Source organism: Sciurus vulgaris, assembly GCF_902686455.1.
Source record: "Sciurus vulgaris genome assembly, chromosome: 6".
Classification (NCBI taxonomy): Eukaryota; Metazoa; Chordata; class Mammalia; order Rodentia; family Sciuridae; genus Sciurus; species Sciurus vulgaris.
The window spans coordinates 112,348,378-112,367,411 of NC_136466.1; the positions used below are offsets into that span (position 1 = coordinate 112,348,378).

General features: G+C 43.2%; 1 long non-coding RNA gene across 1 annotated transcript; it reads right to left on the reverse strand.

The window, feature by feature from the left end:
* Nucleotides 1–296: 296 nt before the first annotated feature.
* On the reverse strand, nt 297–14,312 carry LOC306664043. Its single transcript, XR_013764617.1, has 3 exons — nt 14,127–14,312; nt 13,159–13,264; nt 297–1,096 (listed from the first exon to the last, which is right to left on the reverse strand). It is a non-coding gene; the product is annotated as an uncharacterized lncRNA (long non-coding RNA).
* Between the last annotated feature and the right edge of the window lie 4,722 nt (nt 14,313–19,034).

Sequence of the window (19,034 nt, forward strand, 5' to 3'; positions counted from 1 at the left end):
ATAATTGACAAAAACAGGGCAAAAAGAAATGCCATCTCTGAAACAAAGTGGTTTGGGAACACTGTGAAGCTAACTTTAGCAGAGGCCAGGAATGGGGAGGCTTTATGAAGAAACCAGGATTTGACCTCGCCTTGAAGGATGAGCAGTATTTCAGTAGGTAAAAAAGTTGAGGCGGTGAGCAGATTCCAGGTTTGTGCAAAGCCTCGACAATAAAAGAGTGCATACAATCCATACCTTATTTTCCCCGGATCTACTGCAAAGGAACTCCAGCCTGATCCCCAGCTTGTACCTGTAAGGAATTCCCACAAAACCATGCCGGACACAGGAAATCACATAAGGGAATTTATTAAGCAAACAGAGTGTCTCCTTGCAGGGTAAGAGAGAAAATGAGAGGAAAAGAGAGAGGAAAGAGAAAGGGCACACGCTAGAGAGAGCGGAAAGCCAGGAGGAGGAAAAGCAAGTGTGTAGGAGAGAGAAGCAAGAAGGGAAAGATGGCGGTTGAATTCCGCCGGGCTAACGGGACCAATATCGGAGAAGGATACTTGCAAGCTGACTGATGAACCAATAGCTAGCTAGGATGTCCACAGATTGACAAGTGGTTGGGAGGCGAGGAAAATGGCTGCAATGGAATGGGCGGGGGAGCAGCTTTATACATTACATTCCCCCGTTTCTGTTTTTATAAGAAAATCTTTTGCTCTGCAGTTCTTTCCGAAGCCTTCTCTCTCCTTCCTGCCTAAGTGACTGGGGCTGGTTTTGCAGGTGAGATGTAAAAAGTCCATTCTCCCAGGGGCAGTCTTCCAGACTTCCAGAGGCAGATGGTTTTCATGGACTTCATTTTCTCAATTTGACTGATCCCCCATCTCTACCCTAACTGCCTGTCCCCAATTTTGGCTTCATTCACCCCTCTAATTTTAGGAACTCCTTTGCTGTAGGGAAAGGGGGTCGATGACCGCTCTGGCTTCTTCAAGCTGAAAGGGGGCAGCGTGGGGCAAGCAGTTTCGAGTTCTCTTTTTAGAAATTGGGTCAATTGAGGGGTCCATGGTAGAAGTCCGGTTGGGGAAGAGTAGGTAGTAAAGGCATCTGAGGATGGGTGCTTCTATGAGAGAAGAACAAAAAGATGTAAGTACTGAAATGAGATTGATACAATATAAATGTTGCAGAATCTGGAACATGCCAATGAATATCATAAAGATGACAGAAGTCAATAATTCCTCACCAGGGGGCGGATGAACTGAGAAGTTGTTCCCATAACAAAGCCTAGCAAAGGCTGGAGAGGACAAGGCCTTTGTTTGGGAACTTTAACATTGTCCAGGTTATCAGGAAAGTAAACACAACATTTAGTAGAGATCTCTATACTTCTGTTACTAGCAAACATAGATTAAGCCTATTTGTGTCTGTAGGCCTTAAACTGACTAAAACTTCTGACTCTGGCAGTCTCTCTTGATAGTTCTCAGGCACATTTGCCTAAGAGTCTCTCTTTTGTAGGTTTTACTCTTTATTCTAGTGGGCTAACACAAGTGTACATCTTAAGTTACATATAAGTATTATTTCTTTTAAATGCCCAAGAATGGCTATATTTTGGTTTTAACTGTTTTGCTAGGTGTTTAAGATCAAGCTGGTCAAAGTGACCTGTTCCTGTCTGTTAAAGAGTCAGCTGAGTTCCCACAGGGGTCACTCATAGAGAACTTAAGAGCAGCTTCTTAGCTCTATTAGTGCCATTGGTTAGGCAGTGTCTCCTCGATGAGGTGGCTTCTCTTGAAAGCACCAGGGATGCTTTTTCCTTAACCCTCCTCTGCAGCAGGTGCACTGAGTGGCTTTTCCTCTAGTGGCCTCATCAATCTCCTTGATCAGGAGGTTGTGTGACCCAGAGTTGCAAACCTCCTTTAGAGAAGTCCTCTTGTTCTCTGGGTTCAGGCTGACTTTGAGGGCAAGACACAAATATGGACTTTTCTTGACCTCTGTATTTAATATCAATTTCTAAGTTTGATCTTAACCATCAAGCAAGTCAGTCTCACCAGTCATAAAGCAAGAGTACTGGGCTTTAACTTCAATGTCTATGACTTTACAGTTATTTACCCCCTTTTATCTAATTGGGGTTTACATTATCTGTTGTATAGCGGATGGCTTACTATTCCAAGTTAATTTACGGTGTTCGCTCTTGAAGCAGTACTTCTGCAAAATACTGATCAGACAACAATTAGAGTTTACAAGGAAAATACAAAATGGAATCACCAACAGTGTCTCTAACAAACACTTTTGAGTAATCCCATACATGTCAACTCTAATTCACTCATCTTATTGTAAAAAAACCAAGATATCGGACAAGTAAAAAAAAGATGTCAGACAAGTGTAAACACTATTTGCCGTCTCTTTCCTATTGAAGAAAAGTCCTAGAAAAATTGAAGTTAGACATTTTATAAACATCAACATTTTATTAATTTGACCACCTAGAGACTTGTGAGTTAATTTTAAAGACATTTTACTTCTATTAGTTTACCCAATTTAAGTTGAATCTTTTTAAATCACGTGAATTAAAACATTTGGATCCATTTTTAAAATTTTAATTTTTATGTGCGCTTATATTTAGCACAAAAGCAAAGGCCTTGTAGTGCTTATCTCCATTGCAATGTAACAGATGTTCAAAAATAACTCTAGAGTTGGATAAAAAAGAACTGATCAAAAATTATTAACCTGGGTATGTAGGATCAAAATTGTGAGCTCAAAAATATAGCATTTAAGAAAAACAAAAGTCCTAGAAGAAAAATGATAATGGTCATTAATTATAGCATGAGAAAATGAGAAGGAGAGAAAAGGTGAAAGGGAGAAAAGTATTCTGAGTTGTAGCCCAGGAGAAATTTAAAATGGACACTTTTCTTTTCTTTTTTTTTTTTTTTTTTCCAAATTGAAGCATTTTTTTTTTTATTGTAAACAAATGGGATACATGTTGTTTCTCTGTTTGTACATGGCGTAAAGGCATACCATTTGTGTAATCATAAATTTACATAGAGTAATGGTGTTTGATTCATTCTGTTATTTTTTCCCTTCCCCCCCACCCCTCCCACCCCTCTTTACCCTCTATACAGTACTTCCTTCCTCCATACTTGCCCCCCTCCCTAACCCTAACTCTAACCCTAACACTAACCCTTCCCTCCCCCCCATTATGTGTCATCCTCCACTTATTAGCGATATCATTCGTCCTTTGGCTTTTTGAGATTGGCTTATCTCACTTAGCATGATATTCTCCAATTTCATCCATTTGCCTGCAAATGCCATAATTTTATCATTCTTTGTGGCTGAGTAATATTCCATTGTATATATATACCACAGTTTCTTCATCAACTCATCAATTGAAGGGCATCTAGGTTGGTTCCACAATCTGGCTATTGTGAATTGAGCAGCTATGAACATTGATGTGGCTGTATCTCTGTAGTATGCTGATTTTAAGTCCTTTGGGTATAGGCCAAGGAGTGGGATAGCTGGGTCAAATGGAGGGTCCATTCCAAGTTTTCTAAGGAATCTCCACACTGCTTTCCAGAGTGACTGCACTAATTTGCAACCCCACCAGCAATGTATGAGTGTACCTTTCTCCCCACATCCTCGCCAACACCTGTTGTTGCTCGTGTTCTTGATAATCGCCATTCTAATTGGGGTGAGATGGAATCTTAGGGTGGTTTTGATTTGCATTTCTCTTATTACTAGAGATGTTGAACATTTTTCCATATGTTTGTTGATTGCTTGTAGATCTTCTTCTGTGAAGTGTCTATTCATTTCCTTAGCCCATTTGTCGACTGGATTATTTGTATTCTTGGTGTAGAGTTTTTTGAGTTCTTTATAGATTCTGGAGATTAGTGCTCTATCTGAAGTATGATTGGCAAAGATTTTCTCCCACTCTGTAGGCTCTTTCTTCACATTGCTGATAGTTTCCTTTGCACTCGCCTTCTCCTCTGAGCAGCCGCCTGGAGCGCTCATGCAGTCACTGCAAGTCCAAACGACCCGCCGCGCTCCTCCTCCTCCTCCTCCTGCTCCTCCGGGCAGGCCCCGGTGTTCAGAAGTGGTCTGAGTCCAAACAGCTCGCCATGCAGCCCCTCCTCTGCAACCGCCTGTAGCTCTGGTGTAGTCACTCTGAATCCAAGCAGCCGCGCTCCTCTTCCTCCTCCTCGTCCTCAGGGCAGGCCCCGGTGTTCAGAAGCAGTTGTTCTGAGTCCAAACAGCTCGCCGCGCAGCTTCTCCTCTGCAACCACCTGTAGCTCTGGTGTAGTCACTCTGAATCCAAGCGACCGCGCTCCTCTTCCTCCTCCTCATCCTCAGGGCAGGCCCCGGTGTTCAGAAGCAGTTGTTCTGAGTCCAAACAGCTCGCCGCGCAGCTTCTCCTCTGGCAACCGCCTGTAGCTCTGGTGCAGTCACTCCGAGTCCAAGCGGCCACGCTCCTCCTCCTCCTCCTCAGGGCAGGCCCCGGTGTCCTGAGTCCACACAGCTCTCCTCGCCACTCCTCCCCTGGGCAGCCGCCGGAGCCCCAGTGGTTGCTCCGAGTCCCAGCGCTGTGCCAAGCGGCCTCCTTTACCGACACTTTTATTTTCTTTGGGGTTGAGACTGGTCTCCCACTGCGCCTTCCTCCATTTACATTTCAATATAAGCCTTGACTGAGATCTGAATCTGCAAGGGGCTAAAATGTTCCTGGTTAGTAATTAATTTAGGTTTGGACGCAGAAAATTGTCAAACAATTATCTCCCACTACTTGTGGGGAATGGGGCTGCTTATACTATGTGGGGAAGCAGGGGAAGATGGAGAAGCTGGGTCTGGAGGCGCTTGAGCCTTCAGGAATAGCCAAGAAGCAAGAAAGAAGAGACTTGAAGATAAGGAATCCCTTTCATCTGCCCGCTCCCTCACGGAAGCTGTGTGCCATTACACAAATGGATTTTGATGGCTTTAAGTACTGGGGGTTGGGCAAAGCGTTCCCAGGGTGGAATCTGCCACATTGGAGGACCCAGATCCCATAGTGGGGACTGATACAGCCGAGTCTGTGGCCAGGGCATCCCAAGGCCAGAGTACTGGGCTGGAGATGAGGGGCAGCACATTGATTGTGTTGTCATACAAGCACCAATGTGTGTGCCAGGCAAAAGCCGAGAAGAGTTGAGGACCTGATATCAGGGTTTTCGAGTATGAGTGTGCGAGGGTGAGATGAGCCTCAACCCTGAGAGAATCTCCACCATAAAATCAGGAATCTACCCGGCAGATAAGACCGACTATAAGGGCCTGCCGTAACTATAAAAGTTGTGACTGGGGGTACCCCTACCCGTCAACCGCCTTGAGGGTCCCGGATATATCAGCCTAGGGGAACCAGCCTAGAGGACTCACCAACCTGAAGTCCGGTGATGAATGCAGAGCAGAGCGTCTGGGCAGAATGGAAGGTGGGGCCATGTCCAGGGACACTGGGGCATCGGATGGGATTCCACTTGCTTAAGAGACAGTGGAAGATCCCATCCCAAGCCACGGCACTATTGTAAAGAATTCCCACAAAACCACTCCGGACATGGGAAATCACATAAGGGAATTTATTAAGCAAACAGAGTGTCTCCCTGCAGGGTAAGAGAGAAAATGAGAGGAAAAGAGAGGAAAGAGAAAGGGCACACGCTAGAGAGAGTGGAAAGCCAGGAGGAGGAAAAGCAAGTGGGTAGGAGAGAGAAGCAAGAAGGGAAAGATGACGGTTGAATTCCGCTGGGCTAACGGGACCAATATCGGAAAAGGATACTTGCAAGCTGACTGATGAACCAATAGCTAGCTAGGATGTCCACAGATTGACAAGTGGTTGGGAGGCGGGGAAAATGGCTGCAACGAAATGGGCGGGGGGAGCAGCTTTATACATTACAGTACCCACCTCTACCTTCCTGCAGGTCAGCTGCTCGCTGCCATCCTCAGCCCTACACTGCCGCTATGGCTCCCAGATTTCCATAAAACATTGGGCATTTCATTAAGATTGCAAAATTTGTTAGCCTGAATATGCGTAATAGTCTCTACATTTTTATGTGTTTTAGGTTTCTGTTTGGTTTGGTTTGGTGTGGTTGGTACCAGGGATTGAAGCCAGAGCACTTTGCCACTGAGTCACATCCCCACTCCTTTTTATTTTTATTTTGAGACAGGGTCTTGCTGACTTGCTTAGGGCCTTGCTAAATTGCTGAGGCTGGCTTTGAACTTGTGATTCTCCTGCCTCAGCCTCCCAGGCCACCACATCTGGCTGAGTTTTTTATATTATAAAATTAATGATACTCTTGTATCAAATTTAAGTTTGGGGAAGCATCCATCTCTGTTTCTCTGCAGTGATTTTTCTCTGTAACTGTTGCCTATATTATAGGCAAACATACATATGTAATACACATGAATGTATATCACATTTTTGTATTTACGTACACACCAGACTGTACATATATATATTCATATATGCATGTGTGTTCATATATACACACATTACATTGTATATATGCTTTTGAAGCCAGAATTAAGGACAGGTAGTTAGTGTAGAAATAGGGGATTGGATCAAATCCAGGAACTGAAGCCATGAAGCCATCTGCCTCTGGAAGTTGGAGACTGCCCCTGGAAGAATGGAATGTCAAGGATCTCCAGAGCCCTAGATTACCAAATTTACCTGCCTTTATCAAGGACTGCAAGCAAGGAGCTGCTAATTAATGCCCCCTGGGCCCTTATCTGCCTGAATCACCTTGGCCCTCCCCCTGCCCATAGCTTCTCACTTTATGCAAAACCAGGCCTAGTCATGTAGGCAGGAAGGAGAGATCAGGGGGGAGAGAACTGAAGAACAATAAGACCTTAACCTATAAAAGATGTAGGGTGCGCTCACTTTTGGGGACTTTAAGAACATCAGCCATGGCCCCCTTCTTCCTGCTGGGAGAAGTCTGTATTATAACCTTTAAATAAAACCTGCTTAATATGCTTGCCTTGGCATGCTTCTGTAGTGTTCAATCTTCAACATTAGAAGAAGCAGAACTCGTCACCGGTAAATGACGGTATCACTTGTGTGTGTGTATATATACACTCAGTTCATAGGAGTGATCTAGGCAATTGTTTATGCATATATTTGAAAATCTTTCTATCTCATGTCTCTTAAATACAGTGTGTCTATTTAGCTCTACATGCACATATATGTCTATTGGGGGGGCTGTGTGTTTGCTCTCAAAGTGTTGTTTTTATTCATAAAGTGATGTGCCCCCTTGAGTAGCACCTTTTGCTTCCTCTGCATCACATACCAGGTTAGGTGCAAGTGTTTCACCTGCTCTGCAAAGCCCTGTGCTCAGGCCTCTACTTACCTCCATCTCTAGTAGCCTTTTCAGCCCCTCTGACCACTTTTCCAAGGGGTCTGCGGTGGGGGAAGCCAGAGAAAGCATGCTCCTCCGGAGTACTTTCCTGCACACTGGAGTCCTTTTAGCATTATTATTATTATTTTTTAAGATTAATATGTCAACTTGACTCTTCTTATATTAATAGCAAAAAGACAATATGGGAAGCAAAGCAGAAGCAAAGAGTGTGTGACCCTGCAGAGAGGGAGACAAAGGGCGTGCTCCCTCCCCTACTACCCAGAGACTGAGCCCACCCCTCCCAGGCTGACTCCCTCCTGTTGCTTTGACACTGCTGCAATCACTGAGAGCTTTATAAACTGCTCAGTGATCCTTGTACAAGCCCAGTGGATTCATACCGCTGTGCTTTTAGATATTTTCTTTGCTCAGGCTGGTAAGGGGTTACCTGCGAGGGTGTGTTAGGCAAACTCTAATCATCTTTCAAAACTGAGATAATACAAATTTGTTTTCTCCTTTCCTTTCCATTCCATACTGTACCAGGGATTTCACCTAAGGGTGCTTAACCACTAAGCTATATCCCCAGCCCTTCCTTTTTTTTTTCTTTACACCTTTATTTTGTTTAGCAAACCCAGTGCTTCACACGTGCTAGTCAAGTACTCACCACTGAGCCACAACTCCAGCCCCTGCCTCACCAGCGCTTTCTTATATTTTATTTAGAGACATGGTCTTGCTGAGTTGCTTAGGGTCTTGCTAAGTTGCTGAGGCTGGCTTTGAACTCAAGATCCTCCTGCCTCAGCCTACCAAGCCACTGGGATTATAGGCATGTGCCACCACATCAAGGTTCCAAAATTTTTTTCTATATGGAGGTCTCAGTGAAATGTCACCCAATGATTTAGAAGTAGCACTGCCACAAAATAAAACAGGCAAACCATGGGCCATGGTTTAGTGGAATTAGCCCTCTGGAGAAGAAAACCAAGCAATTATGCATAAATATGTTACTGAAGCATATAGTAGTTCTCACAAAGAAAGAGAAAAAGTGATGCTAGGTAATCTTAGGAACAGGGGTGAAAATAACTGTAATTTAGTACAGGGACACACAATTAATTACATAGGCCTTCTTTACAGTAAGACCATGTACAATATGTCCAGGAAACCCAAGGACCACAGAGAGTGGGGTGGAGGATGGGGTGGGAACATAGTAGCAAAGGTTGGCAGGTTGGAAAATTATACATTATTATGAATTATCCTAGCATATGAATCAATTATACTTTGTCTCCTATTAGTACAAATTAAGAGGGTTTCCGTTAGCTAGCCATCATGAGCAAGGCTCCATAGGCATTCTTGTCCTTGGACTCATAAGCTCATATTTTCTAGGTATATGTTTAGGAGTGGTATTATGGAATGATAAGGTGTGAGTCCATTCAACATTACTAAATAAGGGCAAATTGCTCCTCAAAGTGGTTGTGGCAATTAATGCAGCTACCATCAGTGTAATAGAGTTCCAGTTGTTCTGGAACTTACCAACTTACCAATATCTCGAGTCTTACCAACACTTGATATTGTCAGACTTAAATGTTTGAGAGTTCGATGCAATGGAAATGCTATCACATTATCATTTTACTTTTTATTGCTATGATTAGTAAGATTTCACAGCTTTTTTAATGTTTATTGGCCACTTGAGTTTCCTCTTCTTGTCATGTACTTTGCGCAGTTTTCTATTGAGTTCTCAGTATACTATGTATTGTTTTGCAGGAAATCTGTGTTTTGGGGGGTAGGAAATGTTTTCCTGGTCCATGGCTCACTTATTTTTACTTTCTCAGTTTCCCTATGAGTAGAATGAAGATATATTATCAAACAGGTATGTGCCTGTGTGCACACACACACGCATAACTCAAAATAGTGCTTAGTGCTGGGGGTGTAGCTCAGTAGTAGAGTCCTTGCCTAGCATGCTTGAGTCCCTGGGTTTGACCTCCATTATTGCCACACACACACACACATTTAAAAAAAAAAGCAAAGCCAGGCACAGTGGCATATACCTGTGATTCCAGCTACCAGGGAGACTGAGGCAGGAGGATTCCAAGTTCAAAGTCAACCTCTGCCACTTAGCAAGACCCTGTCTCAAAATAAAGCTGGGTGTGGTAGTACACGCGGTGGTGCACGCCTATCATTCCAGCAGCTCGGGAGGCTGAGGCAGGAGGATCTGGCATTTAAAGCCAGCCTCAGCAACTTATCGAGGCACATAGCAACTCAGCAAGGCACTTAGCAACTCATTGAGACCCTGTCTCTAAATAAAATATAAAAAAGGACTGGGGATGTGGCTCAGTAGTGGAGTACTTACCTAGCATGAACAAGGCCCTGGGTTCAATCCCCAGTACTGCAGCAAAACAAAACAACAGTGCCTAACATGTAGAGAGCACCACAAAACTTAAATGATATTTCAATTTTTGTTATTTTTCCTACATTTTCTTTCTTATGTTTATTTCCTCCTCCTCCTCTTTTTCCTCTTCCTCTTCCACCTCCTTCTTCTTGTTCCTTTTCTTCTTGTATTCTTACAATATTTTATCCCCCCCACATTTTTATGATATATTATAAATGGGATATATTATAGATGGGATTTATTGCTCGATATTAGTACATGCTCACAATCTAACAATACACTTTGACCAATATCACTCCCTAGCACTTTTCCCTTCCTCCCCACCTCCTACCCTAGCTTCTTTTTTACAAATGCTAATATTTTACATATATCCCAGAACTATTTTTCTTTCACTTTCACAAAGCTAATGGCCTCAACACATGAATGATTGTTTTACCAAAGACCATGTCTGTTCAGCGAACTGAACTGATTTGCTGTTCTGTGAAATAAAACCTTACACATCACATTAGCTAAGTACTGTAGTCATCTTGCAATGTCACTCTCAGTGATTAAAATCACTTCCAGGCCCCTTCTGCTCTATTGAGGACATTGTTATATTTGTTGGGAAAGTTTCATGGTTACAAAAGGAGAAATAGTCACTATACAATGAAAGTGCTGGCAGAGACAGAGCAGCCCTGTCCAAACTCGTGGAGATCAAGATGGGCCATAAGCCACAGAACTTCACAGGACAACTTAGATAGCTAAAGCAAATGCTGGGCAAGTTCCAAAGCTGCTTCCAGGAGAAGAATTCTGCTTGGCCTAGTAGCCCTGGGACTCCCTTCTGTGTGGAGTTCCAGGGGTTTTCTGCTCAGCCAGGAAAGCTGATTAAGCATTTCAGCTCTCATGATCAGACCTGATAAATTTCTTGGGATTTACAGAATGTTTGTACCCATAATCCTCCTCAGAGAATATATGCAGCATTTTTTTCCCCTCCAATTTATATTAGAAATCTAGGTTAAAGAAGTGATAAGATTACAGGGAAGATTACCTGTAGTTTTCCAAAAATTGTTTGGTCATGAAATCCTTATTCTATGGTGGTATTATTCAAAAGTTACTCTAGTAGAAAGGGAAGGGGACACTGGGAACACTATGGAATAAAGGAATGCATATTCTTATTTCTTTCCAAAAGTGGAAGTCATATAATAGAATATATAGACCTTATTTCTCACTCCCAACTTAAATTTCACTCATAGGTTCTATTGTGTGTGTGTGTGTGTGTGTGTGTGTGTGTGTGTGTGTTGTGTGTCTGAGTATACCAGGGATTGAACTCAGGGCACTCAACCACTGATCCACGTCCCCACTCCTATTTGGTATTTTATTTAGAGACAGGGTTTCACTGAGTTACTTAGCACCTCGCCATTGCTGAGGCTGGCTTTGAACTCAGGCTTCTCTTGCCTCAGCCTCCCGAGCGGCTGGGATTACAGGCATGTGCCACCGCGCCTGGCTGGTCCTGATTTTCTTTTTTTTTTTTTTTTTTTTTATGAAAAGACATTTTATTATTATTATTTTACATATCACATATTAGTAAATACACCAGATTGCATTTTCTCAAATTGCAAATGAGACACTGGATAACATTTTTCTTTGATTCTTCCAAGAATCTCAATATCATCTGTCTTTTGGAGGATTCATTTTCTTACGACGTCTGTGATACTGTCCATAAGGATACCAACGATGCTTAGTAGTAAAGAACATTTTGCTAAGTTTTTCTATCATGGGTCCTTGTTCAAGGTGTTCCTCTTTTTCTTCTAATCTGGTTTTTAGCACTTGATCATGTGTTTCTTCATTATTGTGCACAGGATCTGGTTGAGGGATAGGTTTTGTGTGTTCATATGGGATATCCACAGAAGGGTGGTAGTGAAGCCAGAATTGGGGACAGGCAGTTAGTGTAGAAATAGGGAATCGGGTCAGATCGAGGAAATGGAGGCCATAAAACCATCTGCCTCTGGAAGTTGGAGACTGCTGTGGGAGAATGGAATGTCAAGGACCTGCAGAACCCATTGATAACCAAATTTACCTGCGCTTGTCAGAGACTGCAGGCAGGAAGATGCTGATTAATGCCCCCTGGGCCCTTACCTGCCTGAGTCACTTTGGCCCTCCCCTGCCCCATCCGCTTCTCACCTGCAAAACCAGGCCTAACCTGTAGGCAGGAACGAAAGAGATAAGGGGAGAGAATGGGAGAACAAAACCCATAAAAAGGATAGGATTTGCTCGTCCCACGGATTCCGCCTTTGGGTCCCCTTCTTCACCCGGGAGAAGTCTGCTTTTACTTTTCTTTAATAAAGCTGCATTTTCCACTCTACATTTGCCTCGCGTGCTTCTCCGGCGTTATACTTCGACACCTGAGGAAGCAGGACTCGTCACCCGTAAAGAGCGGTATCAGTAGCACACTATTGTTCTGCCATCAGAAGTCAAAGCGAGCTCTACTTTGCAATTATAGTCATCTGGAAGAGAAGAAAATGTAGATTTTTGACAAACAGCAGATAAAGCTCCATCAGGAGACCGCCATGTTGCCTCAATCCGGGTCCTGTCTGGTCCTGATTTTCTGATCTTTGTTTTCCTAAGTACTTATGTCTCAAATGTCCATCTCCATTCCTTAAAGATTCCTCAAAGATTCAGAATCACTTACCAACTGCCTTCTCAAAATTTCAATTGGGATATTCATTTTCACACTGAGAATACCTAAAACTGCATTTAATTTCCCACCTAAAAAAAGCAAACAAATGAACAAAACCCAGCTCTCTTTTCCCAATCTCCCAAAATGTTAATACCATCTATCTAACAGCCCAAATCGGAAATAAGTTATCCTTGATTCTTCTCTTTTTCTTACCATCTGTATCTGTCAGGGAGTGCTAGGTTATGCTGGGGTAACCAACAATCCCTAACTCTCAGTGACTTAACACAGTAGAAGCTTATTTCTTACTCTGTTAAGTTAGAGCTAGAGGCTCTGCTCTACTTTGACTTTGCCAAATCAATTCTAGGATCTAGGATGAGAGAATGGCCATAGTTTGCAGCATTATATGTCACCACAAGAGAAGAAAAAGAGCTCTCAAGAGTTTTATCTTGGCAATTTGATGTACATCCCAGAAATGACAGTTACAGCTTCCGCTAGTGCTGTTAACTTTGCCCTCCTCACAAGCATAGGGAGACAGGAATCACAATGCTACCATGTACTTCTGCCAGAAGAAAAATGAATAAGCAGCATTAATGACTCTCACTCTGTCTTAGGATGGACTTCCCAGAAGGATGGAATCCCCAGGATTCATGTGAAATGATTTATTAGGAAATGGTGCCAGGAAACTATAAACTATATAAACTATAAGCGAGTGAGAAAGAGAGATAGGAAAGAGGAAGAAGCCAAGCAAGTAGTCAGTATCAAAGTCCCATAGAAGGTAGTGTAGGCTCAGTTCCACAGAGGAATTCTGGAGACATTCATACCTTGGAGCAATGTGACTCAAGGAGAAGGAAGCTGGAGTCATTTGTTAGGGCTCTCTTCAGGGAGATACAAAGCCCAAATATTTCTGGCTCTTCTTGTAGATGTTGGCTGTTGGAAGTGAAGACATAGCATGAAAACATGAAAGGGATCTGGAAGCCCAAAGGCGGAACATCCATATCATCTTCTACACAAACCCTTCAATCCAAGAAATCACATTGCCCACTGGCTCTATGTCCCAAACGTTTCCTAAATTGTTCCATTTCTCTCTATCTTCCAGCTGCCTCCCTTCATCATCCTTGATCCTCTGGACTATTGCAACCAGGATACTGACATCTACTTTTCCTTCCTTCCTTCCTTCCTTCCTTTTTTCTTTTCTTTCTTCCTTTCTTTCTGTGATACTAGGGACTTAACCCAGGGGTATTTTATCACTGAGCTATGTCCCCTGCCTTTTTTATTTTTTATTTTGAGACAGAGTCTCACTAAGTTGCTGAGGGCCTCACTAAATCACTGACTGAGGATTGTGACCCTCCTGTGTTGGCCTCCCAGGTTGCAGGGATGACAGGCAGGCACCAGCGCACCTGGGCTGACCTGTATTCTTGACGTCTCTCATCTAGTCTTCACACTCTAGCCAGGTTGTCCTTTTTTTTTATCCAGGTGGCCTTTCCCCTGCGATACCTCAAATTTGTCATGCCTGCTTTTTATTCAAGATATGGCCCCCATTTTACAGATGGGGGAAAACTGAAGATCTGGAAAACAAAGTCATGGAACCTGCTAAGTCATTCAGTTAGTCACTGGCAGAGTCAGATTACAAATCTAATATATATTAAATATTCATATACATTATAAAAGCCTTTCCCATTATATTTCAATGTTTCCAGATCGAGATTAATCTGCCTGCTTCGTCTTACTAGCTAATTCCATTAAGCTTCAAATTCAATTTGTTTAAAGCCAAATTTATCATCTTCCTTACCTTCCTTACCAAATGTCCCTACTCCTGAGTTTCCAGTGTCATATGGCCCTGCCACCCTTGGCTGTCAGCCACTACTCTTCCTTCTCCTCCCTCTCTGTATTCATCTTATTTCCACAGTCGTACTTCTGACTCCTAGGTGCCCATCCATGCAGGTGGCTTCATGTGTCCCAAGCTGTGGTAGATGGAGTACCGACAAGTCACCGTATGTGGGAGGTCCTGGAGCCATGCCCAAGGAGGGCTCATTAGTAGTGGGCAGCATTCCAAGCACACTGTGTGCCAGGAGTGAGATCAGAATCCAGGAACGAAGCCAGAGTTGGCTGGTCAGTTTGCCAAGTGGGAAGTTCTTGGATATGCTTATAAGCCAAGGGCAAGAAGCCAGTGGAGAGCGAGAGATTGACGTGACGGAAATGAAAGAAGCAGTAATGGATGGAGCAGTGTTCTGGAGGTGTCGTGCAAGGGATCCCCATACGTCTCTTTGGGAGAGAGCTGGCTCTGATGATGGGGGTCCTGGTGGGAGGGAGGTGTATTCCTGGCATAGAGTAGGTGTTCAAAATATTGAGTGTCCTTAATGAAACTATCTGTCCCAGAGTCAGGATGCGGAGTGTGGAGACTGGGTGGCACACCTAGAAGATGAATTCCCTCGTCTCTTCTTGGTAGGGTGGTTATCTTATCTCACTTGTCTGAAATTCCTCCAGTTTGGGCACAAAAATGCATCCCTGGAAAACCCTGAGGCCTGGATGCTCTGGGGCAATGGCTTCCTGTAGCAGGCTCTCCTCCCGTCTGCTCGGATGTGACATGGTGGAGGGGACCTGGCCAGAGCAACCCTGGACTTGGAGCCTCCATAACTGAAAGGAGTCAAGAGGAGTAGAAGTGAAGGTTGGAGAACACACGTGAGATTCTGACATTGAAAAGAGGCAGCACGGAGCATCAGAGCTGTCCTCACTCAGGAGGGATCCCCGAGGATCAGTGGGATCAGACACATTTAAGGAGGAGGAAGGTTTGCAATTCAAAGGCAGAACCAGCTTTCCTTGTTTGAACTCGCTCTGGGACAATAGTGCCTAAGCAGCATCTCCGTCGCTCACACCATGAGGGTGACGCCAGGCCATGGCAGCATTGTCCTGCCTGCCTGAATTCTGGCAGAGCTGGCCACGGCTCCTTCAACCTCCCCCGTCGGTCCTCACGCCTCCAGCTGGCCTTCAGGAGGGGCCTCTGAACCAGAAATCTTGGAACTCACATGTGTTCCCCTGTTCAGCTCCCACAGTAAGGACTGGCAAGAGCAGCACCCAGCCTTAAGCAGATCCCCGATGGCCACGCCCGCAGTCCCACCTCTTCCACCTTCGTCTTCCCTGCCCACTAATCTGATTCCCCAGAGCCCTGGGATTCCTCCCCATACTTTCATCTGATACAGATGTTCCACAGCTGAAGGCATCCTAGTAAATTCTAAGCTGAAAATACCTCTAGCTAAAAGGGCACCCAGCCAACTGCACATCCTATCTTAGCCCTGCCTACCTCAAACGTGCTCAGAACACCAACATTAACCTACAGCTGGGCAAAATCGTCTAGCAGAAACCTGTTTCCTATGTGGTAACACGATCACCCCGCTGATGGAGAGCTTGCCCCACTGCTGCCGCACATGGCCACCACCGCCATGAGACAGAGGTTGTACTGCATTATTACCAGCCTGGGGAAAGATCAAAGTTTCGAGAACAATTTCTACTGGATGCATATTGCTTTTTCACCTCCTGAAGTAGAAAAGTATTTTTTCTTGGAAGATTTTCATCTTCCATTTTCTGTGTTTTTAATTTTTATTTTTAGTGTTCTTTTTAGTTATACATGACAGTAGAGTGTATTTTGATGCATCATACATACATGGAGTCTGACTTCCCATTTTTGTGATTGTACATGATGTGGGATTACACTGGTCCTGTATTCATATAGGAACATAGGAAAGTTCATTCTACTGTCTTTCCCATTCCCATCCCTTCCTTCCCCCTACTTCCCCTTGTCCAGTCCAGTGAACCTCCACCCCTACAGCCCACCTATTGTGAGTCAGCACCCGCATATCAGAGAGAACATTTAGCCTTTGGTTTTTGGGGATTGGTTTATTTCACTTAGCATGATAGTCTCCAGTTCCATCTATTTACTGGCAAATGCCATAATTTCATTCTTCTTTATGGCTGAATAATATTCCATTGTGTATATATACCACAATTTATTTTTCCATTCATCTGTTGAAGGGCCCTTAGGTTGGTTCCAGAGCTTAGCTATTGTGAATTGAACTGCTGTAAATATTGATGTGGCTGCATCACTGTAGTATGCTAATTTTAAGTTCTTTGGGTATATGCCGAGGAGTGAGAAAGTGGGTCAAATGGTGGTTCCCTTCCATTTTTTCAGAGGAATCTCCATAGTACTTTACACAGTGGTTGCACCAATTTGCATTCCCACCAGCAATGTATGAGTGTACATTTTTTCCCACATTTTTTTTTGCCAACATTTATTGTTGCTTGTATTCTTGATAATTGCCATTCTGACTAGATTGAGATGAAATTTCAGGGTAGTTTTAATTTGCATTTCTCTAATTGCTAGTGATATTGAACATATTTTCATATATTTGTTGACTGATCGTATTTTTTTTGTGAAGTGCCTGTTCAGTCCATTTTCTTTCTCTTCTCTATGATTCTTGATCTCATGGCTTGATTCTGTGTCCATGTAACATGTCCTTTTCTGTTATTTGTTGGTTCGCTTGCATTTATCTGTGTCTTTTAGTCCTGTTGACTGAAAGATAACCTTAACTTGACTTTTCAACTCTTGAAATGTTTTACTTTGGCTTTCATATTTTTAATTTCCAAGTGCTCTTTCCCGGTTTTTATTTTTCGTAGTACTTTTTCTTCATTTTATGGATGAAATTTTTTATTATCTTCCCAAGAATGTATTTACTGGTTTTCTTCTATTCTTGTTTGCTTCCATCAAGTGCCTCTCTTCTGTTTTGTTCTATCCTTCATGTTGGAAATTTTTTAAAAATATATTTTTAGATGTTGATGGACCTTTATTTTATTCATTTATTTATATGTGGTGCTGAGAATTGAACCCAGTTCCTCACACATGCGAGGCAAGTGCTCTACCACTGAGTCACAAACCCAGCCCCTCATGTTGGAAATTTTTTATTGAATATTTATTTTTTGTTTCTAGTATGCAATATACAGAATCTAGAAAGATGCTTTTAAAATATGTACATGAATTGTGACCTGAAAAATGGGGGGAAAATGAGAAGATACCAAATGATCAAGTTCAATGAATGGGAAAAATGTATGTGTGGTATAGGGTGGGAAAGATGTGGTCCCTTTCCTCTCTCATCAGAAGGGTGAGGGCTGACAAGCCTGTAACAAAAGACAGTTGAGTAAGAGGACAGCATAAAAAACGGGTTCCATTGAAGTTTGACAGGAAGCCTTCAGAAACTAAGACTCAAAGACTCAGGAAAGCTGGTGGCACCCCCTGCAATCCCAGCTAGGAGGATGAGGCAGGAGGATTTCAAGTTTGAAGACAGACTGTGCAACTTAGTGAGACTGTCTCAAAATAAAAAGTAAAAAGGGCTGGGGATGGAGCTCAGTGGTAGGGCAATCCTGGATTTGATTCCCAGTACCAAAAAAAAAAAAAAAAAAAGAGACTCAGAGAAAACGTGATGGTTAGTTTTGATGAAGAATAAACAGCCATGTGGAGCTGTGATTGAACAAAAGGGGCCTGACAGGAATCAGCAGCCTGGCAGGGAAGCCCAGCAGGGCCTGCCTGTTCAGATTTTTCTTGGCCTCCCTGTGTGGCATTCTTTCCCTTCAGTTCAGGATAGGACCCCTTCTGGAATGAAAGTATGATGACCTACTACCAGATGAAGTAGGTAAGAGAATTTTTCTGTGTCCAGCTCTTACAGAGAAAAGTGGGGGTAAGTTGTAGTAATATTTCTAGATTTTATGGCCATCTTCAGAAGAAAGGGATTCCAGTTTCTACAGCATAACTTGGGAAAGAGAAATTCTTAGTTTCTATGACTTGCCTTGGAGGAAGAAGAGGAGCAGAAGAAAGAAGAGCAAGAAAAGGTCAGAAAGAGACTGCTTCTGAAGCCCTTCCAGCACCCTTCAGCTCAAAGTGCTCAGCGTACCAATGTGCCATATTTTGGGTACCATTTTCTGATCCCCAACAGTGGGGAAAATCCTATGCAGTATTATTAAAATAAACTTTAAGCCATGAAGAAAGATAACTAAAATATCTTACGAAAGCCAAAGAAATGCAACATCTAAATAAGAAATAAACAACAGCTGGGGTGTGGTGGCCCACCCCCAGACACTCAGAAGGCTGAGACAGGAGGATCACAGGTTTGAGGCCCTAAGCAAATTAACAAGATCTTGTATCAAAATGCAAAATGCAAAATACAAAATAAAAATGGCTGATGGGACAGGTGCGCTGACCCATGCCTGTAATCCCAGCGGTCCGGAGGCTGAGGCAGGAGGATCATAAGTTCAAAGTCAGCCTCAGCAAAAGCAAGGCACCAAGCAACTCAATGAGACCCTGTTTCTAAATAAAATACAAAATAGGGCAGGAGATGTGGCTCAGTTGTTGAGTGCCCCTGAGTTCAATCCCTGGTATGAAAAACAAAACAAAACCCTGGGGATGTGGCTCAGTGCTAAAGCAGCCCTGGGTTAAATCTCCAGTGCCACAAACAAACAAAAGAACAAACAGCAAAGTAAAACCTATGTGGAGGGTGAGATGGGGTAGCAGATTCAAATTAGACAAGAGAAGAGGTAATGTGTGACTTGGATCTAGGGAATATGTTGACCCAAGAGCACCGTTTTAAGACACAGAGCCATATTTAAAGACAATATTCTAGTATTTATTTAAAAATAAAGTTCGAAGTCTCAGCTA